The sequence below is a fragment of the Mya arenaria genome, chromosome 1 (assembly GCF_026914265.1).
Source record: "Mya arenaria isolate MELC-2E11 chromosome 1, ASM2691426v1".
In the NCBI taxonomy this organism is placed as follows: Eukaryota; Metazoa; Mollusca; class Bivalvia; order Myida; family Myidae; genus Mya; species Mya arenaria.
Window position 1 is genome coordinate 36,433,332 of NC_069122.1, and position 20,510 is coordinate 36,453,841.

At 34.4% G+C, this 20,510-nt stretch overlaps 1 protein-coding gene across 4 annotated transcripts in view; it reads left to right on the top strand.

Annotated features, from left to right (window-relative positions):
* LOC128234225 (5'-AMP-activated protein kinase subunit gamma-1-like) overlaps positions 1–20,510 on the top strand; it is a 221,045-nt gene that overhangs the window by 34,809 nt on the left and 165,726 nt on the right. For 2 of the 4 annotated variants that reach the window (XM_052948325.1, XM_052948334.1), the window contains exon 1: positions 12,405–12,794. The exons of the other annotated variants lie outside the window; for them this stretch is intronic. The gene's annotated coding sequence lies outside the window, so the exon portion shown is untranslated. Of the gene's footprint in view, positions 1–12,404; positions 12,795–20,510 lie in introns of those variants that run through there. 4 annotated transcript variants of the gene reach the window in all.

Sequence of the window (20,510 nt, forward strand, 5' to 3'; positions counted from 1 at the left end):
CACATCATAGAATATTTCACCTGTTAAAGTTAACAACAAGCTGTTAACTATGTTGTTTATTTTGACGAAAGTCTGAACAATCAGAAATGTCCAGTATAATTTGTCATTGTTATGTTAGTGATGTAAGACCTTTATAGTATGCTTGCAAATCAAGTTTGATTGTCGGACCATTGGTAACAGAGCCAGTGGACAAAGTGTTTGTTGCTTTTCATGTTTACTGTGCGATTCCTTAATGGAATTGGAAATCTGAAGCCATAAGTTAAGACCAATGACTTGAGTAAAACAAATGTTATCTTCATTTGCCAACGAAACGTTCTTGGCACTTAAGGAGCGTGTTTACACTTGTCATTTAGCTTTTTTTGAGCGCCCAATTTATCTGGAAGGCTGCATGGTGATTTTGAAGAGAATTGCTTAATTTTCTTGGAAGTTTTTTTTCTGTTCAGTGACAAATGTAATTTGCAATATTTTAAGGAGAATAATTTGGTCTTCTAAAAATATCTCCTGACAAAGAAAAATTAGGCTTAAAAAAAAAACATCTCGGGGGTCAGAGCACTTAAATGTTACCTTAGTGCATGACCTTGTCATTGAAAACACAGACACCAAGATATGATGTACATGTCAGATATGCAGGTTCATGAACATGACCTAGTGTCAGATATCTGGGTTCATTTAAGGAGTGAATTGTGGGATTGATGTCACTAATAACATCAATTCCACAATTCATTACTTATATTTACACCAATAGTTCATTATTTCATTCAAAAATTGTTAAAAAATACTTTGTTTCATTTAAGAAAACCTTTCAGTAATCCTTTCTTACCCCTTCTGTAAATAGAACGACCTGACTGTAACTGGAATTAACACTTTCTGAAATGTTTTTTTTATTTTACCGGGCTTGCTGACACAATAAAAACAATAACAAGATCAACAATTTCCATGTATATTTTTATGCGATGAATTGCGATCCAAACAAATCCGAAGATGTTGCGTTCATCGGATGATTACCGCAATAGCCGAAAGGCAGTTCGATCATTTAAGGAATGGAAGTTGAGGTGTAAATATTACCTTGTGTCAGATATGAGAGTTTATGAACAAGTTTCAAATATGTCACCCCTATCTCGATAAGTATTACGAACCTGGTGAGAGTCAATTAGAACTTAGAAATAATTAGGGGTTTTGCTTGTGGCTGTTGCCTGTCAAAGTAAGGGTCCTTGATATTATAAAAAATAGGCATATAGAGCATGGAATTTAGTGTTACACTTATCTTAAAAGGAGTTTGAGTTAGAAACATAAACCTTCACAAAGGTGTTAGTCTGCATGTGAAGGTTGTTCACCTGGGGTCAAAGTCAAGGTCACTGTTACTAGAAACAGAGAAATCTATTTTATAGTACTAAGAAAGTTTTCTATACATTATTATGCCTCCCTTCGAAGAAGAGGGGGTATTTTGCTTTGCACATGTAGGTCGGTCAGTGGGTCGGTAGGTCAGTTGGTCGGTCCGTTGGTAGACTAAAGCTTGTCTGAGTGATTACTCAACAATTCCTAAACCTATGGTCATCAAACATTGATTTTAGGGGTCAAAGGTCAAGGCCACAATGACCTTGAAAAGCAAAAGGTTGTCAAAGCTTGTCCGAGTGATAACTCAACAATGCCTGGACCTTTTGTCATCAAACTTGACATAGAGGCTGGTCCTGACCAGAAGATGAACCCTATAGATTTTAGGGCTCATCAAGTCAAAGGTCAAGATCACAGTGACCCTGAATGCTAAAAGGTTGTCTGAGTGATAACTCCACAATGCCTGCACCCATGGCCCTCAACTTGACTAAGAGGTTAGGCCTGGCAAGTAGATGAACCCTTTTGATTTTAGGGGTCATAAGGTCAAAGGTCAAGGTCACGATGACCTTGAACACAAACCTGACAATTCTTGGACCTATGGTTATGAAGGTTGGGCCTAACAAGTATATGACCCCTATTTATTTTAGGGTTGATTATGGTAATCAAACTTGACATGGAGGCTGGTCCTGACCAGTAGATGACCACTTTTTAATAGGTCATCAGGTCGAAGGTCAAGGTCACAGTGACCTTGAATGTGAAAAGGTTGTCCTATTGATAACTCTACAATGCTTGCACCCATGGCCCTCAAACTTGAGATTTAGGTTTGGGGTGAACGCTAGATGACCCCTATGGATTTTGGGGTCAAAGGTTATGGTCACAACTCATATAAGTCATTAAAATTTACTTCATATTTACGTATTCCCTGCTGCTAAGAGGATACATGTTTATCTGCAAATATCAGTCACTATCTGAACATGATTAAAAACTGTACCTACTTTCCTCACACTTTGAATGGTCATAATCTTAAAACTGCCTCCAAGGCATCCAATGTCAATGACAAATCAGTTGTCATTTCTGTCCATGCATATTTCGTTCAATTGTCCAAATATTCCTGATGACCTGGCGCTCAGGGGGGTCATATTGTTTGACAAACATCTCTTGTTTAATCTTTAGTTGCTTGTATGGTAAAAGTATATAATATTTATATATATATAATTAGCCAAAATTGTGCAACTAGTAGATTAGATGCACATATATAAACTAGGTAAATAAAATATTATTTTGCTTTTAATTTCACTAGCGCTTTCACTTAGCCCTCAAAAATCTTGAGACATATTGTATTTAGCTTGGATATCTGTCAAACTGTATCTCTTAAACCCCTGGAAGGATTTTAATGAAACTTGGATAAACTAATCACCACATGAACAATGTGCATAACCCACATTTAAAGTGCCCCAACTCAAGGTCTAGTTCTCAGTTCAATTTCAAAGGTTTGACAATAGATTGTGTGTCCCCTCTGTAACTTTTAAAACCCCTTGAAGGATTTTATTAAACCTCATGTCAAATGTTCACAACATCAGGACAACATGCAGAACCCACATTCTAGGACGCATTGACTAATAGTCAAGGTCAAATGTTTGAGTCATAGATTAAGTGTCTACTCTGTATATTCTTAAAGATTCACTCTTACTACGAAATAAGATTTACCACAATTGATAATATTGTTTAAATATTCAAAAAGGGATGATTACAATGTCAAAAACAATGGTTCTTATGAAGGATACCGAGTTTAATTGGAAAGAAATGAGCATAAAACACGTTATTTCTACCTTATGAGACTATAGTAGACCACACTAAATCTTTTAGCATTCACCAATCATTTAATACTTTTTGCGTTTTCTGCTATTAAATACACGGTTACAATGTTGTTATCAGTAATTAATATTTCCATAAATGCATTATTTAGTAAGTAGTTAAAGGTGTATCAGTCAAAATTGATGTTTGTTATATATGTGTATGCATTGATTTTGATTAAGAGTTTCACTTTAACACCTTGAAGGATTTCATGAAACTCGGATCAAATGTTCTCCACATCACGATGACATGCAGACCTGCTCAAGGTCAGGGTCACTGTTCAAGGTCAATTGATTTTAAAGATTTCAGTAATTGATTTCATGTGGGCTCAATGTCACCTTAACCTCTGAAGGTTTTTCATGAAACTTGGATAAAATGTTCACCTCATGGTCCACTCCCTATCCCCCAGAACCAGAATGAGACAAAAAAAACACAGTCCAGTTTTTATTTATTTTTTTGGTAAATTTGTGTCTTATTATTTTTGTCACACTTAAAACTGGTGACATCCTGATAACTGTTTCAAAAAAGGGCTGTAAAAAACAAACAAATTTAGGCGTCTTTATGAAGGAAGAAACTACTGAAAGTACGTACCAAAAGGGAGAAAAGAGTTACAGTCAGAATAAAATTGTCCGATGGCAATAACAACATCTGGGTTTGTGGAAAAATTAGGTAGCTTGGGAAACCAGAAATGCTTTGTTATGTCTTATGATCAGAAGGTATGCATTGCTCTGTGACCAAGGCCGGAAGTGGGGTCATGACACATCTTTGGTTTTTCTATCATCTAGATATATTCATCAAAATGTTATTCAGTTTATAATGAAGATATTCAACACCTCATATATTTATTTGTGGACATCTTAATGTAAAGCTCTCACCAACAAAAGTGAAATATAGGCTAGAAGGAGCCATAATAGCTTCATTAAGAATCCCTCTACTTATTACTTATTCCCTATAAATGTCTTGGGATTTACTATTTATGATACTTGGTGGGAGGTTTCTCACTTTGAAGAGCGATAGCATGAAGACATAATATACTTTGAGCTTATTTGTGTTTTCGAAGACAGCCACTCCATGTAATGTAATATCCTTGCTGTTGGTGGCGTTGGTGGTGAAAACTGCAGCTTATTTCTCGTTAAAACATCAATTTGGTTGCCTGTTTAAATGTCAATCATCAATTAAGATTTGTAGACTAGTGAAGTTTGCACAAGGTGATTATCTCCCATGGGTTGTGGGTTTTGTTGCACAATTTCTAAATATGTAGGATAATTCAAGGGAGGTAATATCTTTTTACTAATTTTTCAATTTGAGTTATCTTTCTTGCACTTGAATGGCTTCTGTTCAATAATTTTTAATAGTTGGGATACAAATTCTTTGTTTAAAGTAAAGTTGATTCCAGTGACCATATAACTATTTTGTTACACCAGTGTATAGGTATATAGGTGCTGTCCTGCTCTTTGCCTTCAACTAGTCCTTGCAGTCCTATCTGATAAACGTTCCATGCCAATGTATTTGGAGCACTCCATGGTACAAGAAATCTTTCATTAAATACAGTCAGTCTGCAAGTAAGACGATGTAAATATTGTTATATTACTTGAGCTCCCTCTGGAGTTTATGAAATTAACAAACCCAGCTTCATCAATTTTTCATAGTCTCTTTGACTAATGTTGTCTGTAATGGGATTGTAACAAAATATTTACAGGCAACGAGTTATTAATGTACGTTAAATTCTGTGGCAATACACTTAGACTTTTTAGGCTTAATTATCAGGGATTTTCAAGAAAATAGAGGTTTCCATTATGACTTAAGACAAATCGCAATGATGTTGCAAGAAAAGACTGTTTTTTGAGGCCCTCTGAGTTGTTTTGTCAAGATTTATTTGTCAATAAATAAATTTAATCAGTAGTCAGGAGCTCAGCAATACTGAATCATATTAGGGCCTCAAATAGTGTGCCACATTTAGGATCAAACTAGGACTGAGATGTCCTCATGAATTAGCTGTAATTTTACATTCGTTGAATGCAATTTGAGACCGTTATTTGAGGCCCTGCTTTATTTGAAACGGGCTGTTAATTAAACCCAATAGTTTTTTTGTGACCTATTGTTATTTAAGGCCAACTGTTTTTGGTGACCGACTGTCATTTGAGGCCAACTGTAATTTGAGGGGACTGTAATTTGAGGCTGACTGTTACTTGAGACCTACTGTCATTTGAGACCAGCTGTTATTTGAGGCCCTGTGAGTTGTTTTGTCCAGGATTTATTTGTCAATAAATAAATGTTATCAGGAGTAAGTTTAGCTATAAAGAATTTTCATTTGGGTCTCACAAAATGTGCCATTATTGTGATTATCTAACAGCGAAAACTGTGAAAACACTGTTTTTATTGGATAACAGAGGATTTTGATACCAATTTCAGTATTGGTGTGTATTTAAGATTGGAAGACCATACTTTTCCCTATAATTAATCTTAAGAATGAAAACCCTAACCATTTATCAAATTTATTCTCCTTTTTGAGTGTAAATCATTGGAAATAACAGAAGAAGTATTCATTTGATATATTAAATGATTTAGTCTTTCAGATGTTGTCAGAGACATTTATATTACAACATGTTTCTGCAAAGTTTGATGATGCAAGAACTCGTTTGTTCATAAGGCCTAACACACTAAAGAAACTCATTATTTGTCTTGATGCAGATTTTTTCTCATCAATCACTGAATTGTGCAGACATTATTTCATGAGTATAGTAAAACTCACATCTGGCGTTTGTAGAAGATGTAAAACTATAATTATGGCTTGATTAAATAAAAATTGACCTAGATTTTGGACAAATAAAATGTAAATAAACGGCACTGTTTTTTTTTGTTTTTTTTTTCTATTAGTAGTCATAATATGTATTTGGAAACTATATGTTTTATTTGTCACTTTAGACAAAGCTTCTTTAAATTAGACAGTATAATGTTCTATTTAATTAACGTTGAATTAATAAAGAACAAAAAGGCTTCTTTCTACCACAATTTATCCTAAGACTTTAAAGGGACTGTACATAGATTGGCAGCAAAAAAAGTTTTTTTCTGTAACGAATCTCCGGACAATTATTTAATAAAATGTTTTACTCTTTCGTATCATAATTGTAAAAAAAAAATACAAAAATGTAAACAAATTATCGAGTCGGAGACCAGATTCGAACCAGTGTCGCCAAAATTGCAGTTCAATATTGTATCTACTGTGCTACGAAGGCTTACCCTAACCTGTTGGAATATTTAAGCTATATACCTAACTTGGTAATATCCCGATGATAACATCGACTAGCCAAACACGCATAAGGAATGAATTCTACTAGGTAGACATACCTAGTAATCTTTTTTAATGGAAAAATACGAAAAAACTGCGAAAAACAAATTAATTTTAAACCATGTGGTACTTCAGTTATTAAGTTTCAATGCATTCACAGTACACAATGATACCAAGTTTATGTTAGTTTTCAACAATTTTCTCCTTTTTTTTTGCTATTTCATCATAGGGAATACAGCCCTTTTAAAAATACAGCAAAGAAGTAGGTCACAGATAATAAGATTGTTATTCATTATTACCTTTTAGTTCCAGAATTTATGATAATAATAAAGAAATAAGTGTCTGTGATAAGCTTGTCAAATTATTCTTTATTATGAAAGTATCAATTAATATCATTTTTTAAATTTGTAGGCTGCCCATGATCTTAAGAGCCACTTTTATTCAGCAAGGTGTTATTTTTTAATTTAACTGTGGCTCGATCAGTAACCTCTTGCTGTTTTTGTTTTTTTTTACTTTATTTCTATTTTAACTGCAAAGCCACTTTCTTTTTCTTGCTTCTAAGTTTCAAAACTAGGGAGATTTTGCTTATTTAAAGCTGAGATGGATTTATTTTAATGACATATTGTTGTATGTAAAGGATTTTGCAAAATTTGGTTTATTCAGATAATTATGTTTGATAACTCTAGCTTATATACATAATATGGCAAAATTTAGTTATTTCCCTTGTTCCTTTTTTCCTGTTCATTCACTAGTGGATTTTGAGGGGGGCGCATCCTGCTGACGCCCCCTCTAAAATAAAAGTTCACTTTTGAATATCAACATGGGAGAAGAAAAAGCAATTAAATACCCTCAAAATGCACCATTTCTGACTACAAATGATTAAAATTTTCTTGAGGGAATAACCCCATACAAACAGTTTGTGTCATATTCTTTTGGTTCTACGGGTCGCATGTCATAAGGTTGGGCCCCTAAGTAACAACCCCTCTAAAGTCAGTTTCTGGACCCGTCCCTGTCTTTGTTAATTATATGAATGAACATTCCTAAAAGAACTTTACCACTTGCATTTTACTTCTGTTTTTAAGCTTATTATCATTATCTGCTGAAGTTTTCAAGCTTTAGGTAAAAACATTTTATTTCATCATATAAAAAAGTGCAATTTACAAAACATGAGCAATTGTCTTTAAGTTTCTAAACTAGGGAGATTTTGATAATTATTTTTGTCCTGCCCTGCAGACAGCATGCCTAAAATATTAAATCAAAAAGTCTGGAGTAGATCTAGATTGTTCTAGACATCTTCCTTCATGTATATTGTTATATGTTTTCTAATTACTCTGTATTAAGGTAAAGTGGTTGATGAGCCAGCAATTTATTAATAGCTATTACCTTCCCTCTCATATTTCTTTGATAATCACTTTTCTGTAAGCATCAATGAACGGGAAGTTAATGAAGGTATGTATATTAAACCTAGGTATTATTATTTTTGCTTTGTTTCACATAATGATTGAATACAATACAATACAAAATTAGGCCATACCAAATAATTTCTATGTTAAGTGTCCGCGGACGGATAGGTTTTGGGCTTCCCGATAGAAAAAAACAACAGCACATTTTATATGATCAACGATCTTGCAGAATATTTTTTATTTCCTATTACTATAATTCAAACTTCAGAACCCAAGTGTTAACAACATGCTTCATACTTTGTCCTAGTATTGATATCAGATAATGATGCGTTCTGTGTGATCCCCATGATCAACACACTTAAATACAAGTTTTATTTGAACTCATTTCAGAAGAAATCTATCTGATAATTGGGAATGGACTAAGGAGGCCTTGGATTCAATATTCTACATAAGATGTCACTTGTTTAAATTGTGTTTTTGTGTCGCCTGAAAAGACGACATATAGGGGTTACTTTTGTCGGCGGCGTCGGCAGCGGTGGCGGCGTCGGCGGCGGCGTCCGCGTCCCATTTTCGCTTGTCCGGGGTATATCTCCTAAACTATTAGTGGTATCAACTTCAAACTTCATATGTACATAGATCTAATTGAGGGCAAGTGCAGTGCGCAAGAACTGTTACTTTTGCTTCCATATTTTTAGAGTTTTGCCCTTTGTTATTTTTCATGTTTAAAGTTTTGTCCGGGGCATATCTTGTAGAATATAAGAGTTATCAACTTGAAACTTCATATATGTAGATAGATCTCATGGAGGGCAAGTGCAGTGCACAATAACAGTAACTTTTGCTTTCTTAGTTTTAAAATTATTGCCCTTTGTTAATTTTCATGCTTAAAGTTTTGTCCGGGGCATATCTTGAAGAATATAAGAGGTATCAACTTGAAACTTCATAGCTAGACAGATCCCATTGAGGGCAAGTGCAGTGCACAATAACAGTAACTCTTGCTTTCTTAGTTTTAAAGTTATTGCCCTTTGTTAATTTTCATGCTTAAAGTTTTGTCCGGTGCGTATCTTGAAGAATATAAGAGGTATCAACTTGAAACTTCATAGCTAGATATATCTCATTGAGGGCAAGTGCTGTGCACAATAACAGTAACTCTTGCTTTCTTAGTTTTAAAGTTATTGCCCTTTGTTAATTTTCATGCTTAAAGTTTTGTCCGGGGCATATCTTGAAGAATATAAGAGGTATCAACTTGAAACTTCATAGCTAGATAGATCTCATTGAGGGCAAGTGCAGTGCACAAGAACCGTTACTCTTGCTGCCATATTTTTAGAGTTATTGCCCTTTGTTAATTTTCTTGCTTAGGTTTTGTCCGTGGCATATCTCGTAAACTATAGGAGGTTTCAACCTGAAACTTATTCCGTAGGTATATCTGATTGAGGGTTCAAATGCCACCTACACTTGAAAGTTAAATGGCAACATCATTGTCTATAAATGAATAAAATGCCAATCTAACAGCTATAATGTTGACAGTAAATAATTCGTCAGGCGACACATCCGACTCGCGGAGTTCTAGTTTTTGCTGGGGGTTCGTTTTTTCTGGATAGCTAGATAGGTTTTCGCATGAAGGGTTTGCACTGAACATACAAACAATTCAGTGTGGCCTTAGTTTATTTGTAGTTTAAGGCCGCCATTCCAAAATACACCATCATACATCATGCAGTAAATCTAAGATTTATTTATGCATTAAACAAGGATATATTCAAAATCAAACAAAGTAAATATTTAGAACAACACACAGGAATAGAAGGACAGATACAGTTATGAAAAAGTGCTATTATGAATAAGCAGAGGTTTACTAGCGCTATAAGTATTGCCAGAAACACATATGTTTTACAGTTGTAATGTACATGAAAATGAATTGCGTTCATTATAGAGTATGGATCCATGTTACTTCGTATTCATTGAGACTTCTAAACAACTTAAAAAGTATTATTAAAAAAAGTTTTAATTTCATCTTGCTAGCAAAACTAGAACCACAAGAAAGATCTCATGTTTACATATTCATGCAGTGCCACATGAAGGTCACCATGCTTACAGTGTTGACACATTGACAGATTTGACACATCAAGGTCATCATACTTGCCAGGTCATTGCACATCAAGGCCACTACACTTAAAAACCGAGTGTCACATACAAAGCCAGTGAAACATCAAGGCGGCCATGCTAACAAGGTCATTGTCACATGAAGGTCATCATGCCAATAAGGTAATTGTCCCATTAAGGCCAATGTCACATCAAGGTCATCATACCAACAAGGTCATTGTCCCATTAAGGCCAATGTCACATCATGGTCATCATGCCAACAAGGTCATTGTCACAATAAGGCCAATGTCACATCAAGGTCATCATACCAACAAGGTCATTGTCACATTAAGGCCAATGTCACATCAAGGTCATCGTGCTTGCAAGGTCACTGTCACATTAAGGCCAGTGTCACATCAAGGTCAGCATACCAACATTGTCACATTAAGGCCAGTGTCACATCAAGGTCAGCATACCAACAAAGTCATTGTCACATTAAGGCCAGTGTCACATCAAGGTCAGCATACCAACAAGGTCATTGTCACATTAAGGCCAATGTCACATCAAGGTCATCATGCTTGCAAGGTCACAGTCACAAGAAGGTCACAATGATCACAACACCAGTGCCACATGATGGCCATCATTCTTATAAAGCCAGTGCCACATGAAGGTCTCATGCTAACAAGGCAAGTGTCACATCAAGACTTGTATTACATTAAAGTCACTATACGCACAGTGTCTGTGTCACACCAAAATCAAAATGCTAATTCAAGACCAATGCCATATCAAGTTCACCTTGCTTACAAGGTCAATGTTACATCAAAGTCACCTTTCTTCATGGACTGTGTGGCAAAATCACGATTTTTATGTTAACTACGCAAGTGGGGACACTGCGAAAATTTACTTCTCACAAACCGCTTGCCAAATTTTAACATCATTTCACAGAAATGTTCCTTAGGTGACCCAGTATCAAATTCTTTCGCCCATGTTGATTCGTATAAAACATGGCCACCAGGGTGCAGAGCTACTTTTCACTTTATGTCTACATGGAAAATCTCCTCAGAATCTACTGGTGATCAATAAGTTCAGACGCCTTGGTCCAATCAGGTGAGCGATATAGGGCCATCTTAGCCCTCTTGTTATGTCAACATCAGAGAAAAATGTGCTCAATTTCCACCATTATGGCTTGAAATGTTAATTATTTGGGGACCCTGCAAAGATTTTAAACCATGTCAATTTTGGTTATGAGGGAGTGGCGCATGTAAACAGGTTGCCCCAACAAATAATGCCCACTCTTTTGGCAATTCCTGGACCCGCCCCTGTATATTACATCAAAGCCACCATGCTTGCAAAACCAGTGGTGCATTAATGCCAACATCCTTACAAACCAAAGACTCCATGCTCACAATAACAGTGTCACACACTGATTTCAAGATCAAGGACACATCGAGATCACTATAATTTCAAGCCACTGTCATCTGATCAAGGTCACTAAGGTTTCAAGTGGTCACATCAAGATCGACACTATCAATACTATTCCATGGTCACATCTGATCAAGGTCACTATGATTTTAAGGCTATGGTCACATCAAGGCTGTCACTACCAATACCATTCCATGGTCACATCTGATCAAGGTCACTATGATTTCAAGGCCATGGTCACATCAAGGTCATTATGATTTCAAGGTCATGGTCATCTTAAGTCACTAGGATTACAATGCCACGGTCACATGAATTTCACTATGATTTCAAAGTCATGGTCACATCAAGGTCTTTATACTTTCCAGGCCAAGATCACATTAACATCACTTTAAATGATATAAGGTCATTTGACAAATTAAAGTTTATGGTTTTGACCGGACTGTTCAACATAATTTGAATACCGGAGCTATTGTCTTTGAAATACTTAATATGTTTAAGACTCTCTGTTGTTGCTTTTTTACTTTTTTATTTTAGCTTAAATATTTGCTTAAAGAAGTGTAAGGTAATCAGTTTAAGCCTCTAAAACATATTTGTTCATCGACTTCAAATAGATCGCGATAACCATTTTCTGTAATTCATATTTAAATAAATATTTCCCAAGCAAAGAATCTATACTCCTATTCAAAGTCAACAAATATGCATGTTTTATACAGCTTCAGTTCTAAAATAAAATTAAATAAATGTTTACAAAGGCAACGTGAATTATATTTGACTGGTATACAGGTATAAGCCCTTATTGCTGGGCTTTATAAAGAAGTTTGTGCAGAGTCTGTCGAAGATCGGAAAATAATAAATCGGGCTCAGGAATCAATACACAATACTGTATTGCCTCAACTATTGGTTCCTTCAAGTTAAAGCTGTGTTATATTTTCAATGTACATCTATATTAAAGAATTGGCAATTGTACCAGTGTTTATATTACCTTGATTGTGAAACGCTTTTTTGCAAGCTTTTGTAGCAGACTTACTATAGACACAGCTACTGTTATTCAAGGCTTAAACATTAACCTGCTGGGATTACAGAATCTATTCTTCGTGGGGATTTTCTGTATTAATGATCAAAACTAATGAGTTTATCTTGTAATATTACAGTAATATATATATATCTGTGTTGTGTATATGGTTCAATATCAATTCTGCTACTTTACAATTACAGACTTTGTGAAATATTCAAACTGCAATTCATTTAAACCCAATTTAGATCTGCAGCTGGTTATTTGGAATTTACTGTGAAAGTTAGTGCATCAGAAATTGGATACAGAAAATTAAAAGGAATTGAAGGAAAGATGAGATGAAATAGTTTTAATTGTGTTTTGTTGATAAGGCGTTGTTACGTTTGGATAACAAGTGGTTTGGAAGGTTTGGGATTTTTTTATGAAATTAAATTATTTTTTTGTGCAGAATTATCCTGGAAAAAGGAAATCATGAGTTTCATATCAAGAGGTTGGCAAAATTTCCTGGCAGTGTGTTACTTGTTAAAATATTAAAGAGCAGTTTTGAGATAGGAATTTTATGATGAATCTTTATGGTACCTAGCTGGGTTTGAATCTTATAAGTTATTTATGGAAATATTAATCTAAAGCTATCAATAAAACTGATTAAAGTATATTAAGATTATATAGAAAATATCATCATCAAAAATTATAAGTTTTCTATTATAATTGATTACACTAATTATTTATAAGTTAAAACATATCTAAATGACATATATTTAAGCTTTCAATTTGAAATGCTAAGAGGATGTTTATTATTGAAAGTGTTGTAAGATTATAAATGATAATTAAAAACTGAACTGTGAGTATCTTTTTAATGTTAAAGTTATGCGTTTATTTTTATGACAAATTATGGCTGTGTTGTTTTTTTAACAATTGATAATATGACAGCAGGGGCTGATGATCTGAAAGAGTTAAATATGAATGAAACTGTTAACAGGTGTTTGAATCTAAGATGCTTTCCTTTAAAAATAATATTACCAAAGTACATGAATGAAGGTAAATTCAGGCAACAATTTATCAGACATTTCAGATGTTTTAGAATAAATAGTAACCAACTATAATATAAGCCATGGAATAGGCTGCGCTTATCAGTTATCTATTTAATGATTACCTTAATTTGTGTAAAATATAGTGTAATTAATTTGAAATTTTATCAACCTTTCATCAATTTTTTACATGTTTTTTTTCTGTTTGTTTGTTATATTATGCGGAAGTAATTAAATTAGACCAGGTAATAAAGTATATATTACTGTATAGGAAATTATATTTTCTACAAACTTCACATTGATCACTTAGTGATTAAACAAAAAGAAACACTAGGAAAACAAGTTTGTGAAGCATGAAGGTCAATTGTCTAATTTTTTCCATATGAAGTAGGGGTACTGATATGACTACTGATAAGCCATACACTGGCAGGTCAGAGTTATTATGGATTGGTTTGACATGAGATAAAGGTTTGAGGGCCATTTCCAAAGTGCTCTCCAATTAAATACCATTTTTAGTTTGTTCAACTTTTTAAGAAAAACTTGAGGAATCGGCAGTAGCCTCTGTTTCATCATTGTGCAAAAACTTTACCCATGGCCATTTAAAAAAAAATATGTTTAACATATTCAAATGAAACATGTTATATAATGTTCCAAGACAAAATATCCACATGACTTGTGTGGCAGGGCTTAGTATGATTGCTTTAATAACTGTTCAATTAAATGATGCCCTTAATTTTTATGTTGGCATTTGCTCTACTGCACTTGTGTCAAAATTATAAAAAAATGTTCTAAAATTTCACTTTACCAAAACATGTAACACTCCCTAGCTGGCTTCTTTAACATGGTTGAATCAAGAAGGATACAAATTTGTATGCAATATAAGTGTAATTGACTGATTACACACGCAACTGGTGAAAATTAGGAAGTTATAACAACATTTTAGTAATTTCTGCTGAACATGAAAAGCATAATTAACATGATATTGTGTAACTACCTGTTCATACTAGAAGATTACCTGATTTGCTACAGTTCATTTAGAATATAGAAAACCTCTTTCTAGGTAATTTTTACTACCTGTGTCAGACAAATGTACAAACACATTATTTTCCTGTTAATTATGCGTTCACAGATACAATGTAATTCATTCATGTTAGGCGTTGAATGTAATTCAATTATGCAAGGAATTTTAGTAGAATAAAGCTTTCAAAATGCATTGAAAGAACTACTGATGATGTTAAATTATTTATGGTTTTTCTCCATTCCCTGTTCATATGTATATGCTTAACTTGTCTGTTTTTTGAGGTATTGTGACGGCTTTAGAATCAGGTATTGATTCATGTTATGTGAACATGTTCAAGTTATTACCGTGATGTAATGAGAATTTGCAAATTAGATGTGTGGCCTGTCACGAGTGTCCATCGTTTAATTGGAAATGATCTTCATGACCTTGACCTTTGACCTACTGACCCAAAAATCAATAGGGATACCATGACGATGTAGTTACCAGTACCTGGTGTTTTATGACTCTACAACAAGTGGTTTAAAATTTATTAATGGGAAACAAGACAGTGATAACTATGATGCAGACGAGTGATAACTATGATGCAGACAAGTGATAACTATGATGCAGACGAGTGATAACTATGATGCGGACGCTGCCAAACAGAGTAATCCCTATTTGCAGAATACAAAATAATACACAATGCGCACTAAGGCTCATAATTCTGGCTTAAATGATGTTAGTTTATAACATATAGATATATTTATTTGTATATGCCCCTATCACTCGCCAAAATGCATTTTTCATCCAGTTGTTGGATTCTTTCAAAATAGATCATTATGTATTTCAATTTCACAAAGTTAGATTGTTTCAAATAGGTAACTTGGTAGTGATTCCATTAGGAAAGGGGACAAATAAGTGTTGCAATCGGGTCTTAGCAGGATATTCTATGTGTAAATTAATTATTATCGCCACAGAAACGCAGCAAAACACTGCAGTATTATTCTATAATTAGACTGGAAAATGTTTGTGTTGGCGTTAAATTTTTTTCTTAAAGGTACTCATTTATGTTATTGAAAAATGTCCTTTTTTATGACCAAATCATTAGGAGTGTTGAAACTAAGATGCCGAAAGCTAGAAAGTTGAGCAAATGTTGATATTTGATCAGATATTGCCTTGGAAGACCACAATTTTCATTAGCTTTAACAATGCCAATGATCACTTAATTACGACTGTGTTGTTGCGTGATTGGTTGATTGACATTATCATGTGATGTTATCAATGTATTTCTAGAAGTGGTCAAAATATCGACTGCTTTCGTAATAGTTCTGATGGCCTTATTGTTTGGGTGTTGGTTTTCTGATATTTTCTTGACTTGACCGGCGTGGGTTTATATACCCATTAAAACCAAAATACTATTGTATGCTATTTTATAACTGTATTTTTTCTGCAATTTCAATATGTTACAGTAAAATAATGATGAAATAAGTGTTTTCAGATGCTTTACCTGGAAAACTACTTTTTGGTCCTAAAACATAATCAAGTACCTTTAAATGTAAATTTGTAGAAATGTGACTGGAAGATAATAATTTCTAAAAATTTGATCAACCAAGATTGAATACCTCAATTACAAGAGAAGTTAAAGTATCTGTATAATTGTGTTTTGTAAAACAGTGATTTAGAGAATAACTAATGCATGATTGATTTGGCTAAGGATTAAATAACTCTATATTTAGACACTTAATTGTACACTATTTGATGTATCTTTGTAAAGGTGTTTTGGTCCTCTAACCGGGAAATATACCCAGGAGTTTGTGTTAATGTCAAACCAGGACCTATAATGTCAGGGATGAAAGCTATACAAAGAGAAATTATGCCCCTTTTTTCCAGCTCATTTACTTTTGCTTTGATAAGCTAATCACCGGCCAAGAGAAAAAAATCTAAACATCGTCTTAGAAATAAATGATTATGTTGCAAGCATGGCTGGTTTTCATATGCCAATAATTTGTGTTAATTGGGTTCTCAGCCCGCTCATCCTGCAGGTGGGGCAAAATGTATATGCATCTTTGTTTTTGTCCTTTATTGCTCAATAAGATTTTGTGGCAAGAATCTTTGGAATCTTTGCGCAATAGACTATAAATTCTGCAACGAAAGCTGACAGCTTATAGAATCACACTTCTTTTTGTTTCGTAGGCACATTTTAGTACTGGTTTCCATATTGAGAGGCAATGAGAAGGTACCAATTTGTTGATGATTGAACCCACAACCTCTTTGGTGAGAGGCGGACTCCTATACTACTAGACCACTCTCACCCTGGTGGGGATTGAACCCACATTCTTTTTGGTGAGAGGCGGACCCCTATAGCACTTAAACACTCTCACCCTTGTAGGGATTGAACCCACAACCTCTTTGGTGAGAGTTGGACTCCTATACCACTAGACCACTCTCACCCTGACCGGGATTGAACCCACATCCTCTTGGGTGAGAGGCAGACTCCTATACCACTAGGCCACTCTCACCCTGCAATGTAATTATTAAAGTTCCTGACTCCATCTTGCTGCTATAGGGTTGTCCCTAAATATTTTTGGAACCCAAGATTAATTAGCTCAGTGGATGTTCTTTGGGATATAAATTTATCAGTTCTGTAGTTTTGTGTGGAGACCACTTTCGATAAAGTGATTTACATGATGATTTGGCTCGTTAATGTGATTTACATTGTGATTTGGCCCATTTACGTTATTAGATTTCGCTGTTACAATTGGCTTAATTATTTTTTACCTCCAGTTTTTCTTTGGCTTGAAAGAGATATTCTTATCGGTGCATTCGATGCCTTTGATTTATTTCTTGGTTAACATTGATTTGTCATTAGCCGTTTGATACAAGTCAGACTGTGTCCCATCTCTTGTCTATTTTTCTGCCCTTTACCGTTTACTGTATTTGTCCTATATAGACGTGCCACTGCCCACAAGCAGTGATATCCATTGTAACTACATAAGGTCAATGTTCAGGTGCACCCATAATATATAATTCATAATGAAGGTCTGCTGAATTTCAGTCGATATTCTGTTCTGATTTTTCTTTCTGTTTTTTTTGGTTTTTTTTAACAAGTGCATCGCTTCATTTCTTCACTGTTATTAATGTGCAATTTAAATGAAAATTAATTCGTAGCTTACAAATATGTTGTAATTTTCAACGAGAATTGGTCTTTGTTTACATTTTCGCCCGGCGAACATTCTTCACTTGTTTCATATTACAGTATAGGATATTTTTTAATTTTGTCAAACCTCATTTTATGTTTATGGCAATGTATTATATTGATGCTATACATGTTCAAGTATGTATAAAATATAATTTTGGCTAGTTGAAATTATTTATTGTGACTTAAATGATGGGAGTTGTGTCAGTCTTATGTTGAGCCCTCAAATAGCTGATGGGAGTTGTGTCAGTCTAGTGTTGAGCCCTCAAATAGCTGATGGGAGTTGTGTCAGTCTAGTGTTGAGCCCTCAAATAGCTGATGGGAGTTGTGTCAGTCTTATGTTGAGCCCTCAAATAGCTGATGGGAGTTGTGTCAGTCTAGTGTTGAGCCCTCAAATAGCTGATGGGAGTTGTGTCAGTCTAGTGTTGAGCCCTCAAATAGCTGATGGGAGTTGTGTCAGTCTAGTGTTGAGCCCTCAAATAGCTGATGGGAGTTGTGTCAGTCTAGTGTTGAGCCCTCAAATAGCTGATGGGAGTTGTGTCAGTCTTATGTTGAGCCCCCAAATAGCTGATAGGAGTTATATATGTCGGTCTAGTGTTGAGCCCTCAAATAGCTGATAGGAATTATGTCAGTCTAGTGTTGAGCCCTCAAATAGCTGATGGGAGTTATGTCAGTCTAGTGTTGAGCCCTCAAATAGCTGATGGGAGTTGTGTCAGTCCTATGTTGAGCCCTCAAATAGCTGATGGGAGTTGTGTCAGTCCTATGTTGAGCCATACAATAGCTGATGGGAGTTGTGTCAGTCTAGTGTTGAGCCCTCCAATAGCTGATTGGATATCATACTTTAACGTTTTATCATCACTCTTCAATCTGACAAGATCATGAGCAAATGAATTTGGAAAATTAATAGAAAAAGCTCTCTCTAGGCACCAAAAGTCTCTTAATTTAATTAAAAGAACCTGCCAGGTCTTATTTCTCATCATCAGCTCTTAGAATTATGTCCCTTTAATTTGTCTGGTTTTAATTTTTTTTTTTTAAATTCTACTTTCGAGTTTTTATTTTTGTATAACTGGATACATTATCAAAATGTCAGCATTCTCTCATCAGTATGAAACCCTAATATGCTGTGGGCTTTTAAGTTAGTCTGTTATCTAACCTTGGTATTGTTTGGGTTGGAGGCAACGGAGGTGGAGTCTGAGCCATGTTTTGGCCAAACTAAATAAAAAAAAATGTTTAAGTTATTTGAATGAAACATAAACACATTGTAACAAAAACATTGCACACATACAGTCTTTGATCTTCACATTTTCTCTAGTATATTTAAAGTGACACTCTTATTTAAAATCAATACATACACATGTATATAACAAACACAAAATTTGAGTGATAAACCTTCAACTACTTTCTAAATAATGCCTTTATGGCAAATATTAATTACTGATAACAAGATTGTAACCCTGTATTTAATAGTTGAAAATGCAAAAATATTAAATGATTGGTGAGTGCTAAAATATTAACTGTGATCTACTATCATCCCATAAGGTAGAAATTCCATGTTTTCTGCACTTTATTTTCAAATTAAACGCGGTCCATTGTTTTCGGAATGTATTCATCCCTTTTGGTATATGAGTCAAATAGTATTAATTGTTAAAAATCTTATTTGGGAGTAAGTCAGTGCATCTTTTAAGATGTTCAGATGAAACATAAACACATTGTGACAGAAACAATGCACACATACAATATCTCTGATCTTCCCATATTCTTTAGTATAATTAAAATGCCCAGGCAACTTTTTTACTCCAATTGCAGGGTTTTATTTCGGACAGGGAACTGTCTGGGATGAGAAACCGTTGATTAAATATGAGGCCTAATGGCCTTACCACATTGTTGATCTTGTATCTAATAGTGAGTACAAGGACCTTGTAAATAATGCATTTCATGTGAGGACTCTAGCTTTCTAATCAATGATTTGCAGGATAGATGGATGTTAGATGTAGTTTATTTATTTCCTTTTCCTATATTTCCTTGTGGGCAGGATTGATGATTGCTGATAAATAAATATAAGTGTCATTTTCTTTAAAATTATTTCATGAAAACACTTAACTATGAAACAATTATAATCAAAGAAAATATTGATTGAATTTGAAGCTTTGATTAACTTACAAATTAAATGAAAATGTCTGCAAAGAGGAAAGTTGTATTCCCACTTCTCTAATATAAATAATATCAAAATCATGCATAGGAAATTAACTTGATTAGTAGTAACATAATATTGATCAAAATAAGTTTATATCTATTGATCATTGAATAGCAAAAACAGCACTTAGACATTCAGGTAATATAATAGCATAACCGTATTCCCACTTATATTTTGTTATGCAGGACAAGGAATTTAGGCTCTGGTGCCAGAGTTCTCTAAATATAAATCTTGTAAACAGTTCCATTGTTCTTGCTGATGTGTTTTTAAATTCCACAATTGAATCAGCTGTTTATTGTATTAAATGATTATAAAGATTACAAGAGGGCATAGCTAGACCAGACCTGAATGCTTCAAGAGTTCAAGGGAAGGGGGGCATGCTCCCCAAGTTTGTTTTTTTAATGCAGAATGTGCTGAGGTGTGTTTTCCTCTTTATCTTGGAATGAAATAATGCGACAAACATATATACCAATAAAAAAAGGAAGTAAGACTGGCTAATGTAAACACCCCCTTCATATTCAGTATTAAATGCCTATTGTTTTTATTTAAAATACCAATTTTGAAACTCCTGTGAAGGCCTTGGCCTATGGTGCTTAAGTGGAGCTACGCCAGTGGATTTTACATATTTTATTCAAGTTAAACGATTATGGTTCACGCTCCGATTAAGTTTTACAGACCGTTTGTTTTGTTAAAAAGAAAAAGAC